Raw genomic sequence first — 13,962 nt, 5'->3', positions numbered from 1 at the left:
GATCTTGTGCTTACTCTTAGAGCCCCTTGGCAGCTTTCTCAGCCATTCCACCAGGGTCTCTCAGGCACCTCACTTTGGGACAGTGAGCAGGCAGGGTTTATGTTGTTCATGGGCCAGGCAGGCACCTGGCAGAGAAGTCACAGCCGGGAGATGGATTTGGGAGACCCCAAACATGGAGGCTGAAGCTGAAGCTGGGCTCCTGGGGTTGGGGGCAGGAAGGGCCATGTCCTGACCACATTCATGGAGCGGGAGGTCCCTGGCCCTGGGCACTGGTGTCAGGAGAGCCCATTTAATTCAGAGGTGGCTTTGACAGAAGATGGTCAAGTTGTCCTGGTGGCCGAGAGGCCTCACAGTTGCTCCCTGTGGACATCACACTCTCACAGAACACCTATCTATGGCCAAACGGGCAATTGCTCCTGGGATTACTTAGGAAAGGTTGCCATACGCGGTGTGTGACAGTGATGCAACAAGACGTGGGTCTCATGTAGCCTGTGGAAGCCTTCTCACGCCATCCCTCATTCAACTGTTGCTAGATTTATTTAAAATTCTCTTTCAGGGGCACCTGGGTGGCCTAGTCAGTTAAGTGTCTGACTTCAGCGCAGGTCATGATCTCACATCTCGTGAGTTCAAGCCCCACATTGGGCTCTGTGCTGACACCTCACAGCCTGGAGCCTGCTTCAGATTCTGTGTGTCTCTCTCTTTCTCTGCCCCTCCCCTCTCTTGCTCTCTCTTGAAAATTATGTGGTTTTTACAATAAATTTCATATTTAAAAAAATAAAAAATAAACGTTAAAAAAAGTAAAAAATAAAATAAAATAAAATTCTCTTTCAAATACAAATAACCATGATGTTTGAGGACTAGATTCATGACCCTGGAGCAGCCCTTAACAGTTTTCAAAGTGCCTGATTAGTAGGCAGGACACAGAGGGAGGGCACTGTCCCACCTGAAGTCTCCTGTTAACATGAGATCCCGAGTCTCTGCAGCCCAGATATTACCCAATCTGCACCCAGCCTCCCTAAGGTGGTCTTCTCAGGCTTTCTTTCCAGGCTGAGGGGAAGCGTCCCATTGGGCAGCCCGAAGGACCCCGGGTCCACCCTAAAGAAGAGGCTGTGGCTGGATCTGGGTTCTGAGCTCCGGCTATACGGCCAAGCTGAACAGAGAGGATGGGGCCCTGGGTAGACAGGCACAATCAGCAATAAGGACTGGCTGGCTCTATAGCATACAGGATAAGGAAGGAGCCCAACTTCAGCAGGCAGCCACCACCAGCGCCCACCTGCTCAGAGCCTGAACACGCTTGGTGGAAACGGTGCTCTCCTTTCACACAGGCACCCCAGCCCCCACTCGACACCCCTGCACAGGCAGGCTCCCAGCCAGTTTACTGAACAGTGTTGGCCTCTCTCCACCCCCACACCCCTACCTGGGTTACTGCCGAGGTTTCTCCGACTCTAGTCCCTCACCCCACCTTCCAACCCAATCCAGAGCGCCATCTTACCTATCCCTTTACGGCTGACACCTTGGGGTCTCCAACAGATGAGGTGGGTTGTAGGCAACTTGTCACTAATGATAAAGTAGCTAAGCCAAGAGGCTTTTTGTAGAAATTAGATTAGATTCCAGGTTATCTTGCCCCATTCTCATGTACTTTATAGAGTGGGAGGAATCCAGCCAGGAAATCAGCAATTGCCTATGGTGCTCAGGAAGTAACAGTTTCTATGGCACCACGGAACTATGCAACTTCCTACTATTTTAGAGACTTACTTCCAAATAGGTCTTTGTGTGTGTACATATATACTTATTGGGGCTGGCTGTGTATCCTTAACAATCTGGTCACGTCCACCAAGTGCTTCTCACAGGTTAATGTCATCCGACACGTGCAGACTGACCATCTTCCCACCTCAACATGAAGAATTGGATCTTCATGGTAAATTTAAGACTCTGAATAATCTGACCTCTCAACATGGTGGCAAGATAGAGTGGAAAAAACATGGGTTTGAGGATCAGGTAGACCAGGTGTAAGTCTTATTTCAGCCTCTTGCCAGTTAGGGAACCTTAGGAAAGCCACTTTTCCTGCTGGGTGAAAGCCCTGAGAGGCCCCCGTGAGATGTACATCAGCACAGATGGCTCTGTGCTCGGTCCCTGACGCCCGGCGGGGACTTAATAAATGAGGATTTCCAATCCCAGTTACCCATATAACCCCATTCCTCAGTTGTAGCCAAAGCAAACCCCTGGCTGTTGTCTGCAACCGCCCCTTAATTCACCATCCCCACACCTTCCTTTGTGCATTGCTGTTCCCTGAGCCAGAAATGCCCTTCACCCAGAGGAAGGGGAGTCTCTGTTCCCCATCTTTCCTTCCAGACACATCTCAAATGCCACTTCCTCAGCAAGCCAGGTACCCCAAACGCTTCTTTCTCTGAATGTTCTCTCTGTGGTTTGGTCATTATTGCCTGTTTTGAGAAAGGAGTACACTCCTTAAGTGCTATCCAAGCAGAGGACATGTCTCACTCCTCTCATGTTCCCATCATCCCAGTCCTCAGCATAGAGGATGGTCAAAAATCATTCAGTGCCTGAAATAATAAATGAGGTCACAAGTTTATTGCCTCCAGAGTACTTAGAATTATGCTCTACCTCTGCTCCTGAAAGGGGGACTTTCCTTAGATCCAGTGGGCCAGTTCTGACTTTAGGGCGTCCCTGGCCTCCCTCCTTGCCAACCAGGCCAGGATAGCGTGCCCCACAGGCATCCACGTTGCTTAACCACAACACTCTCCATCCTCCGCCCATACACCCCACCCAAAACCTCAGCCTGCTTGAATAAGGCCCTGCTGCCCACAGCCCTTCCCCGGCTCCTTTTAGGGCTGGAAGCTCGCTCTGCAGCCCAGGCTGCAGACAGACAGTCAGACTTCCCAGTGTCGTGCCCAGTGCCTTCCTGGATGTCTCCTTCCTATACCTGCCATCCCCTCTTGGATGCTGTGAGCTAGTGCCTCAGACCACATGGCCCAGGTTCTTCAGATGCCAGGATGCTGTGTTCTCAAAATCTTCAAGGCGTGACCATGAGTCTGTAAGAAACTTCGAGCCCCGGATAGGTGGCTGAGCCAAGGTAGGCAGGAACAGAGAATGCACAGAGTCTAATCACTTCTTTGGGGTCACAGCTTCAGAGTTTCAGGCCACAAAGCTTTTCTCCCAAACCCTGTTACAGGGCAGGACTTTGGCCTGTGGCTTGGGACAGAGAAAGTCCTGCAGAGTTTGCAGCCACCCCCTCCTGGCCTCCCGCCTTCATCCCACCCTGCGTTTGCTGCAACTCATCTCTGCTCAGAAGCCAACTATCCCCCACAGTCCTGCTGTTCTCTTAGTTAGACCTCCCAGCAAATCTGCCTCCCCTACTATTTTGCAAACTTCTCTCTAACCAATACCGCTTGGACAACGCCCTCTTTACATACCACAACACAGGCTATAAGACTGCTGCCTCCCCCTAAAGATCAGCATGAATTCTGTGGAATTTCTTACATCAGTGTGAAATGAAATCTGCCTCTTCTCTAATTCTCTCTCCCATCACCACCATGGACTCCCAACTCTGCCCTCTGAGCAACACACAACAAGATAGGTCCGACCTGAAAATCAGTCATGGCCCTGGTGTCTTCCTGTCAGTTCTCAAGTCCTTTCAAACCTTGCAGAGCACAGACTCCAGCTTTGCAGCAGAGAGCATCCCTCCTCCACCTACTCCCAGAGTGTGGTGTGTCCAGCCTTGGCCAGTGCAGGCTAGTGGGATGATCTTCTAGCAAGGTCTAAAGCCAGGACTTCTATTAATGCAACCAGGCTAAGGCAACCTATATGGGCTTTTCCACATGGTCAGGTAGGAAACTCACACCATTGATTTTTGGAGTCTGCAGGCAGGACTCTGCACCTCCCTGCCACATGCCACATCTCACAGAGCTGGTTTGGGTGCTCAGCTTTCTCTGCTGCTTTCATCCTATACATGGGTGACCAGCCATCTGAAACCAGGCTGCCATGTACTTCTGCCTTATGGACTCCCTGCTCACCTTCACCAGGGCTGCCCCTTCCGTGTCACACCTAGAGGCCCAGAGAACGCTACTTGCTCCAAAGTTTCAGAATAAGCCCACTAGATGATATAAATCACTCTTCTTGACAATGTAGTTTTTTCCGGGCTTCCTGAGAAGAGGATGACATGGGATGAGCCAAGCACCACAGGCAACACGGTAAGTGCATCCTCTCATTTCATCATCACAAGAACCAAATGAAATAGGCTTATTATTGTTCCCATTTAACAGATGAGGAACTTAAAGCTCAAAGCAGCAACAGAAAATCTGTGTACAGGGGGATTTAAGGGGGATTTAAAGGGAGGCCTGTCTGGTTCAAAGTCCATACTCTAGAGCTAGCAGGGACCTCGGAGATCAGGGAGGCCAGGTCCTCATGGTGGAGAACACCTGCTGCCCGCCATGCTGGAAGGAGGGGGATAGGCAGGAGTCAGTTTCCTCATCTCCAGAAGCAGGACAATAATCCCCGCCCGAGGCACTATGCAGTTCCAGTGAGCTGGCGCGGCGAAAACCTAGACGGACGCACAGGGTGGTTGTTGTTGTTACCGGGTGAGCGGCACTGCATAGAAGAACCAGATGTCTTGGCTGGTCACAGGAAGAGCTTATGTAATAAAACTTTTTCATGACATCCAGTCAAGGTCAGGTGTCAGAGCCAAGAACTATTCCTTTTCTTTGGTAAAATGTTGAATTAAGAAGAATCTTCCTTTCCCGTCCAAATTCAAGTTCTAACGTCTCCCCTCCCCCTACTGCAATCCTCTCTCTCCAGTCCTCCAGCCACCACCACCCCCACCCCCCCTTACCTGACCTGGTTGCTTACTGAATCTGGAGTTCGACACCACATCCCTGGTACACCCAAGATAGTCCTGTCACCCCAGGACCCCACCCAGCATTTGTCTGCCTCCTTTCTCTCTCGAGTGTCCCAATTTGGACAATAAATTAAATCTAAAACTCTGGGTCTTTTTTAAAAAATCACTTCTCTGGCACGTATTTGCCTCCCGTGAAATGGGAATAATATCACCCACCTCATGAGACAAGCCCTTTGTAAACCCCATCAAAGCCGGAAGCCCCCCATATCCTTCTTCTGGAGGCAGCTTTCCGTGGGGCCAGTCTGCCGACACCTCTTTTGCCTTGGTGAAGCCACGCAGTGTCCAGCTAGCTATTCCTGCAAAAACCTCTTTGATTCAGGGGAATCAAGGCCCTGTGTTGGGAGAAGGACTGTTGCCCCTGAAGAGAGTGGAGTTGCCACGAGTGCATGTAAGAAACAAAGGTAACTGATTCTTGGTGTTCCTGGCCTCAGCTGTGGCTCTGCCCTCCTCTCTTCCCTAATCCCTACAACAGACCTTTGGCTCCTATACAACTACCTCTTTCTCTCTCTCTCTTTCCCTTCCTTCCTTTCTTTCTTCCTTCCCACCCTTCCTTCCTTCCTTCCTTCCTTCCTTCCTTCCTTCCTTCCTTTCTCTCTCTCTCTCTCTCTCTCTCTCTCTCTCTCTCTCACACACACACACACACACACACACACACACACACACACACATGGTTTATCAACCTTAAGAGTTCCTTTTGGCAGAGATTTCTGGGCTTTTCTGCCAGAAGCAGGTTGGAGAAGATTGCTAAGACTTCTTGGGATAGCAGTGCAGTCATAAGGGTGGCCCTCCCAGTTAGAGTGGTCCCTGCCCAGCTGAGAGGCCCAGCTACATGTGACTGGTACATTCCAACCATGCACACAACTCACTGTGGATTTATGTTTTCACCTGGGAGTCTGGGCAGGAGTTCTGACTATGCCCACTGAGCAGACTCCCAGCAACCAGCAAGCAGTGGCTATCCCTGAGCAGACAGAGATCAACCCTAGGATTTTGTATGAACCCTTCCTTATGCCTGTCCTCATCACCAGGAAGAAACAGATATACCCAAAGCAGAGCCGCCTGAGACCGGCTCAGCAGCTATAGGCCTGAGGAGAGGCCAGGCTGCCATCAATTCCCCCGAACAGCCTCACCTGGGTTAAGAATCTGTTCTTGGAGATTTGTCAGAAGGCCCTCCACCCACTCACCTCTGCATAAGTCATTCCTGAGTCATTCCTGGACAACCCAAGTCCCAAGTCTGCAATCCATGGCTATCCTTGATTCTTTACCATGGATGAGAAGGCCCTGCACCCATTTTAGTATCAGTAAAAATAAATAAATTAATTAATTAATAGCACAAAAACAAAAAATCAAAACAAGATAAGGTAGAAACTTCCCAGAGATCCAGCTGCATAATTCAAAAGAGCCAGGAGGCTTGACAAGTTTTCCCTCGAAGTTGAACCCCAGGCTTCCTTGTCTTTGTTTTCACTTGGCAATTACCACATACCAGGCAATAATCTAAGTGTTTGACATGCATTAGCCCAGCTCTGTCTTAGCAAACTAAGGTGACGCTGTGCCATGGCAAAGGCAGGACCTGTCCTTGGGAGGCTGGAGAGTGAGGGACCTGGCCAGACAGAAAGGTGTGGAAGGGAGAGAGGAGGAGGAGAGGAAATCCAGCCTCAGGGTCACTGAGTCTCCAGGCATCAGTCAGATTCTAGATAAGGTCTTCTCCCCTCCCCTGACAGCTATGGCCCTCCCCCATCCATCTGGCCCCCTGACACTGGCCCTACTCACAGGCCTCTGCTTGGAGGAACGAGGTCCCTAAGGCTGGATGCCTTCCCCAGATGGGTGCCACCCACCACCCCCCACTCCAACACTGCACAGGCCACTTCTCGGGACTGATTGGATGCGTCCCTAAACTTTGTCGGGGGGGTGGAGCAAAAGTGTGTGGGTTTTGGAATACATCTTTCCACAGAACTGACAGATTGGTGGTTGTATTCCCAGAAAAACCATTCGATACACATGTACCAACATGGAGCACTAACAAGTATGAGTGTCCATACCATAAAACACTCCCTACTTTCCATCAGCCCACATATAGTAGGCCATAGGACAGAAAGGAGGATGCATGAGCCTTCAAACCCCCATTGGCAATGGCTACCAACAGACTCCCTTCTGAATTCTTGACCTCTAAGATTCCAGCTTTAGCTGCTCTGCAGACTGAATTCACCCTAAACCTGGTCTTTTTCCCATTTTTCACTGCCTAATGGAATCTCCATCTGGACCTCTGGCAGCTCTTCTCTGGCCAACTCACAGTGCTACAAAGAGGTCCAGGCCACAGGGCCAGGAGGCCTGGCTTCTGCCACCAGCAGCAGGTGACCCTGCATAGGTTCCTTTGGGTAGCTTCACCATTCGTGTGTGTGTGTGTGTGTGTGTGTGTGTGTGTGTGTATGTGAGTGTGTGTGTGTGTGTGTGTGTGTGTGTGTGTGACATGAGAAACTACTCAAGGCTCTCTTCTGATTCCAAAAGGAATCAACCATCCTCGTTTCCCTTCCCCCTTCCAAGAATCTCCTCCTTGCTCTCATGCTACTAACAATGCCTCGTTCTTCTCCCAGCACATTAGCACAAAGTGTCAGTGTCCAATTTGATGCCTTTCCCTCTCCCTCAAATCCAGTCAGTCACCAAATCCTGCAGGATTTCTGGACAAGATCACTCACTCTCCATCTCTATTGCCATTGCCTTGATTTACACCCTAAGCTACCTCTATGGGTTATTCCAAGAGCATATTCTCACAGGAAGTTGCTCCTTGGTCCTGCAACCTGCCCTTTTCAGCCCTGAATCCTCCTGAAAGCAGAGAGTTCACCACGTGTTTTCCACACCAAAAGGCCTTCAATATCATGAGAAGAAAATGTCAATTCCTTAGCTTCAATACTCAAGGCCTTCCCTGACCTCTCCCCAGCCTAAGACTGCAGTCTCACCTCTCCCAGTGTCCCCTCCCCACTCCACCCTCTGACTCTAGCCATGTGGGACACTCCTCACTGGGCTTGTCCCAGTCTTTCAGGTTCTGTTCTTGTTTCTTCCCTCATCACCTGTGCAGAATAGCCTACTCTTTTCCCCTTTTACTGAAGCAGACATTGCAAAACCAGCCAGCTCCAGGCCCATGTTTATCACAAACTCTTCCTGGACATCTGCTAGATGTAGGGCTGCACACAAGAGTCTGGAGTGGGTGTGGACAGAGACACGCCAATAAGGCACCTCAGGACCATAGCGCAGTTCTCCAGTTGATGCTACATGTATGTACTAGAGAGAAGAGTAAAAGTGACTTGGAGGTGGGGGGAGGAGAGGTGCTTCAAGAGTTTGATCTGCATCCTGAAGTTAATAAGAGTCCGTTCAGCTCACGGGGCAGACAAAAAGCTTTCCAAGAAGAGCAAATAGTGCATGCAAAGACAGAGAGGCACAAAAGATAGGATCTCTTGAGCTACTCGGTTTGGGGAACAGTGGAGATACAGCTGGCGAGCTAAATTATTGCCAGCCTTTGCAGAGCCTGGAAGGCCAAAGAAGGATGTTATACTTTATCCTATCAGGGAGGCAACCTATCCCATCTTGTGCAGACCTTCCATCCACAGATACGTTACAGGGCCAAATGACTACATGACATGGAACATGGTGATTAAGAGCATGGTGTACAGTGAAGAGTCAGTTCTCTGTGTGCATAAGGGCATACGTGACAGACAGAGGAAATGAAAGCAAGAATTATAGAGGAGCACCAAAGTAAGAATTACCTAGGAGCACTAAGTAAAAATCTTAAATTTCCTGAAGACAAAGCTGTGTTAGCAGCCCCCTGGAAAATCGCAAGGCCTTGAGGAGATCTGGGTTTGAAGCTAAACAGATTGCATCTCCCAGATTATTTACTGAGTGGGTCAGAGATAAGAATGGGTGTCTTGAAGCTCTGCAAGGGCTAAGGAGACCTGGCTCTCAGAGTCTTTAAGGGATATAGCCCACCTTTCTGAAACCACCTGTGGGCTCTTTGAAAACCGAGACACCTAGATGCCAGCAAGTGTTGAAACCAAAGACTGATGCCAGGAAACATAAAGTGGAACCACCACAAAGAGGAAGCAGGAAAAATAGTGACTCCAGAAAAAAACAAAGCTGCCAAAAGCTTCAGCCTAGTTGTGCCCGCACCAAGTGGTGACAATGTCACATCTCCCCCCACCCAAGTGTCGCCTCTCGAATGGGAGTGCACAGTCTGGGAACTTAATAAATGTCTAGATACCTCATTAGTTGCATTCATATTAGCTTTTCCTCCTTATATTTTGCAAGAGGGGATCAGCCAGAGGATTCTAAGCAGGGAAGTCATGAACAGGTTTGTATTTCAGAAAAAAAAAAAAAATTCTGACATCCACGTTAAAACCAACTTCCAAATGTTATTATGTCAAATGGTAGAGCCTAAAGGGCATGCCATTCTTCTCCAAAGCTGAATTGTCTCGGAATCATTCCCCTATCCTCACTGCTGGAAGCAGTCCAGTCAGTCTGAAGACAGATACCACATACTCCCTGGCCCCCTGGCCCACAGATTCTATCTTTCCAAAGTCTCTCCCACCTGTCCCACTCAGGCCCAATAGAAGGCCTCACTGCTTCTATGCTGGTGGATTTTCAATGTCCTAACTGGTCCCTCCATCCCAGGGTCTTTCCCCTCTGCTCACTCCTTGCCACAGCCACAGTGAGCTAGAGCAGGCTCCACCTTGGCCTTCAGCAGCATCACCCTTGGGGGAACTTGGGAACACCATCCCAGACCCACTTCATCCAAACAGTTTAAAAGCTCCCCAGGTTTGCAAACCAAGGTCCTTAATCCTTGCCATAGATAGTGAAGAGCACCACCCTGGAATGTGTTAGAAAGGCAGATCAGGTTCCACCCCTGACCTAGGTAGGAATCAGAATCTGCATTTGAATTAAGACCCCCCTCGTGATTCTTAAGCTTGTTAAAGGTTGAGAAGCTCAGCTCCAAAGGGTTGCCTGACCATTCATTCCACAAATATTTACTGGATTTTCTCTCTGTCTGGCTAGGGGTTGGGAGGGTCAAGGGCCAAGGTCCTGGACTTTGAGAAGCTCACAGTCAATCCCTTGATTAAAACCTGTCACTGGCTCCATGCTTTCTAAGTCCAGACTTCTGCACCTGGCTTTCACGGCCCACTGGGGCCATGTTTCATCCTTGTCACCAGCTTTATTGTCTAGCACTTGCTCTGGGAGTCCAGTTAGACCACTTGCCACTTCTCATGACTAGCTGGTGCTTGCCCTGCCTACACAGATCTCAGCCCAGGTCATGCTCTACCCACCTCTGCCTGGAGACGCCCAGGAGAAATCCTCCGAGATGGATCACACACATCACCCCTTTCTTGAAATTATCCCAGATCTTCCTTCCCTGCTCAGGTGAAAGACAGGAATTCCCACAACTCTTTGCTCTTCCCTCCTTCAGGGCATTTGTCATTGTACTTAAAACCAGTGCATAGTCTTAAAACCAGTGCACCTGCCATAGCTACCCCAGTAAAGAAGAGACCATGATTCTCAGTTTGTCACCCCCCCCCCAGTAGCAATAAGCTAATAACTGGCACATCATCTAATTTCTAAGTAAGAATAATAATAATAAATGTATGAATAAAATCATGTATGAATGCAGTAAGAAATGCACTAATCTCTCTCATCTCCCACTTCATAGTTGTTTAAATATGAATTTAAGCAGAATACTAATGGTCTGCTTTCCAACCCCAAGAGAGAAATAATCTCGAAATCAAATAATATTTTGTTTTCCAGATACAAACAATAATCAAAGACTGAACATCTTGAAGATGAATTTTGTGCACAGCCAACTACCTTCCTGTAGTTGGGCATTTAACTTCACAAAATGCAACATACAATTTGGAAACACTTCCGATTTGTATTATAATCAATTAAGTAACTGGGAAAGGAAAGAGACAAGTGGAGAGAAAGATAGGAAGTAGACCAAAATATGCAAAGGGGGACCCACCGATACCAAATATCCAGCTGCTCTGAAAGCAAACTACAACACTCTGTGTTTGTTTTTTAAGAGGATTAAACACTAGTTAGAATACCTGTTTCAATCCTACACAAACTTTGGAAATTCTAGCTTTTAAATACATAATCTTATTTTCATTTGAAGAAAAACTGCGGGTCTGGAGTTGGGATGTCATGAGGGAGAGGAGAAGCCCACTTTTAAGTAGGACCATCCCCATCTGGCAGTCTCCTAGGACTGCAGTGGCTTGAGACTTTGATGGCATGTTGCATTTTTGCAATTAGAGTATAGAGTTAGTCTCAGTCGAGGCGTTGCATCTGACCACACTGAACAGATATGCTTGGGCAAAGAGACACTAAGCTGCCTGACCACCCCCCCCCCCCTTGTGCTCTCTAGTTACTCTGATGCTTCGGTGACATACCGCACAAAACTGAAGTGAATGACCATCCAGCGCATCTCCAGGGCCATGCTGGCACCTGCAGGGGCGCGGATTGTCCATGGATCCCAGGCAGGGTTGGGTGAAAATTCGAAGCAAATCCTCCTCGGGAGTTACACCCTCCTCCCAGTCTTCTGGCCAGAGAAGAGGAAGAGGGTTCCTGCCCTCGCATCTGGGACCCACTCTGGGGCCCTAACTGGCACTGACCCCCACTCCTCGAGTGGTTCTTGAATCTGGGGGCTTTCGGTTACCTAGGCAATGTACCCGCGGGGGGCTCCCGGCCCGGAACGCGCAGGGGACCTGGGGCGTGGGGACAGCCCACTGACCTGGGTGCTGGGCTCCTCTCCGGGCGGCTCAGGTGTGAGGGCCGCTCCCGTGTCCCTCCCACCTCCGAACATGAGAGCCGAGAACCGAGCTGCAGGCCACTGACCCACCGACCAACTGACCGACCAACCAGCGGACCGAGCGGCAGCGGCCGGGTCTGGAGCCCACGTGACGGGGGCGGGACCCACAGGAGGCTCGTCCCGGAGCCCCCGCTTCTCCCCGCCCTCCTTCCCCTGGGACCGCCCCTCCACTCCCCTTCCTTCTCGGGCTCCGCGGCGGTCCGCAGGGACCGGTCCGCCACCGGTTCCCTGTCCTTGGGGACCGGCCTCGTCAACTCCGCCCTTTCGAACCTGCCTTCGCCTAGTCAGCCCAGCCGTGGCCCCGCCCCCTGGACGGTGCTACAAGCCCCGCCTCCCTCAGACCACGCCCCCGTGAGCCCCGCCCCGCTCCTGTTGCCTCCCCGCCCTGCACCCTTCCGGTCCCGGAGACACCGACGGGCGGTTCCTGGCTCTGGTGCTGCCTGTCCCCTGGGCTTCTTCAGCCCTTCAGCACCATTCATTCCCCGGCCGTAGGAAATGAAAACGAGGAAGCAGAAAAGCAATTTGTATCTAGAGTTGCAAAGAGAGAAGCCACGGAAAAACCGATTGGAGGCACACCCAGAGTAGCAACACTTTGGGTGTCCGGACTTTCCGGACCCGTAGGATCCAGTCCAAGTTGAGGTTGGCCTGAAGGCAGCCTCATTCCCTGTCTCTGATCAACCCGTCTGGAAGGCTCTGCGTCCCACTGGAGTCCGGCTGCACTCGAACCCCGCGACCTGGCGTGGAGGTCCCCCTAGTGGTCAGCCCCGACTAAAGACACTTTGCGCCTTGTCTTGTGAACAGCTAAGGACAAGAAGCACTTACTTCTCTGTGCTCAGCACCAAGGTGGGGTTCCATAGGGCCAAGAGCTTTGGCGACTTCTGACCACAGGAATGAATTCTGGAATCAAGGCGGGACTGGGCCCTGGGGACTTAGTCCAACACCTTCCCCTACTGTATGGCCTGAATCCCCTTTGGTTGTGCTGCTAGGTTGTTGCCTTGCCTGGGCCTCCCAGGACCAGTTGCTCAGTTCAGCTGATTAAAATCCCTTTGGGCCGCAGATGGCATCTACACTGCACACTCTGGCATAGTCCCGAGGTCTGGCAGGAGTTACTACAGCCCTGGCCTCAGTTTTTATCTACATTTCTACAGGCTGGACAAACTCCGTAAGACACATCTTTTTTTTTCAAATTACCCTGGTGGTCTGAAATTACCAGTGTGCCCAGAAGGCTTTTACATGTGAACAGAACTGAAGCCACCCTGCAAATATGAGACTCTGGTCACTGCCGGAACCTGGCCAGAAGCAGACTAAAGGCAAAGCCAGCAGAGGAAGGCTGGGGCCCACAAGAGTTGTGTTACAGCAGGACACCCTTCAGTTCTCTTTCACTTCCTTAAAATAGCAGCAGAGGCTTTTGTAGACCTAGGCGCTATAGTTCACATGAGTTCATGGGTGTTTCCAAATCCCACATGTTATTGCCCCAGTGGACACACTGCCCTAGCCTCAGTCCCTAGAAAATGCTAATCTGCTCTCTGAATTATACAATTACTTTTTTAAAATTACCTTTAAAAATGGTGTAAGTCACTGGTTCTCAAGCTTATTCACAGTCTAGAACCATGTTGCTGGCGGGGGGGGGGGGGGTGGGCTTAAAAAAATACAGCCTGGGTCCTACCTTCAGAGGTTCTGGCTTAATCATCTGGGAGTATGGCCTGGTATTAGGAGTTTTAAAAGCCCCTCAGGCGATTCTTACATGCAATCAAGTTTAACTACTGCTATAGGCCTTAGGGACTTTCATCCTGACTAAACTCCAACAAGAGACCTCAGAGTTGAACAATTCACCCAAAAGAAGCCCAAGATAGTATCCGTGGGCCTGAATGCTTTGCTGCCCTGGCTCCCAGGAAGCAAAGTGGCACATTGACAAGGAGAAAATGTCTTGACCTAAAAGAGTGATTCTAGCTGTAGGAATTTAAAGCACCTGGGAGTGTTGTTAGTGGCAGGTGCACTCTGCAGAGTCGACAAGTTAAAGTATATCACAGATGAAGGGCAACCCTCCTCTGTGCCTCCAGAGGAATTATGTGTGCAGGACTCACACATAATTCCATTCACTGATAATCCCACTCTACCCTCCTCCCGAGGCAGTCCATGTTCCTTATCCCCATGAAATAGGTAATGTCATTTTACCCACGGAGTAGGTAATGTCCAAAAACCCATGGAG

General features: G+C 50.1%; 1 protein-coding gene across 2 annotated transcripts in view; it reads right to left on the bottom strand.

Moving 5' to 3' along the window:
• The window catches only part of PPFIBP2 (PPFIA binding protein 2), a 142,862-nt gene extending 130,818 nt beyond the window's left edge, over nt 1–12,044 (bottom strand). Inside the window, exon 1 of one of the 2 annotated variants that reach the window (XM_043580544.1) lies at nt 11,676–12,044. The gene's annotated coding sequence lies outside the window, so the exon portion shown is untranslated. The remainder of the gene's footprint in view (nt 1–11,675) is intronic. The other variant, XM_043580546.1, reaches the window with a different exon arrangement.
• Nucleotides 12,045–13,962: the final 1,918 nt, after the last annotated feature.

Source organism: Prionailurus bengalensis, chromosome D1 (genome assembly GCF_016509475.1).
Source record: "Prionailurus bengalensis isolate Pbe53 chromosome D1, Fcat_Pben_1.1_paternal_pri, whole genome shotgun sequence".
Taxonomy (NCBI): Eukaryota; Metazoa; Chordata; class Mammalia; order Carnivora; family Felidae; genus Prionailurus; species Prionailurus bengalensis.
This window is presented reverse-complemented; position numbering and strand designations above follow the sequence as displayed.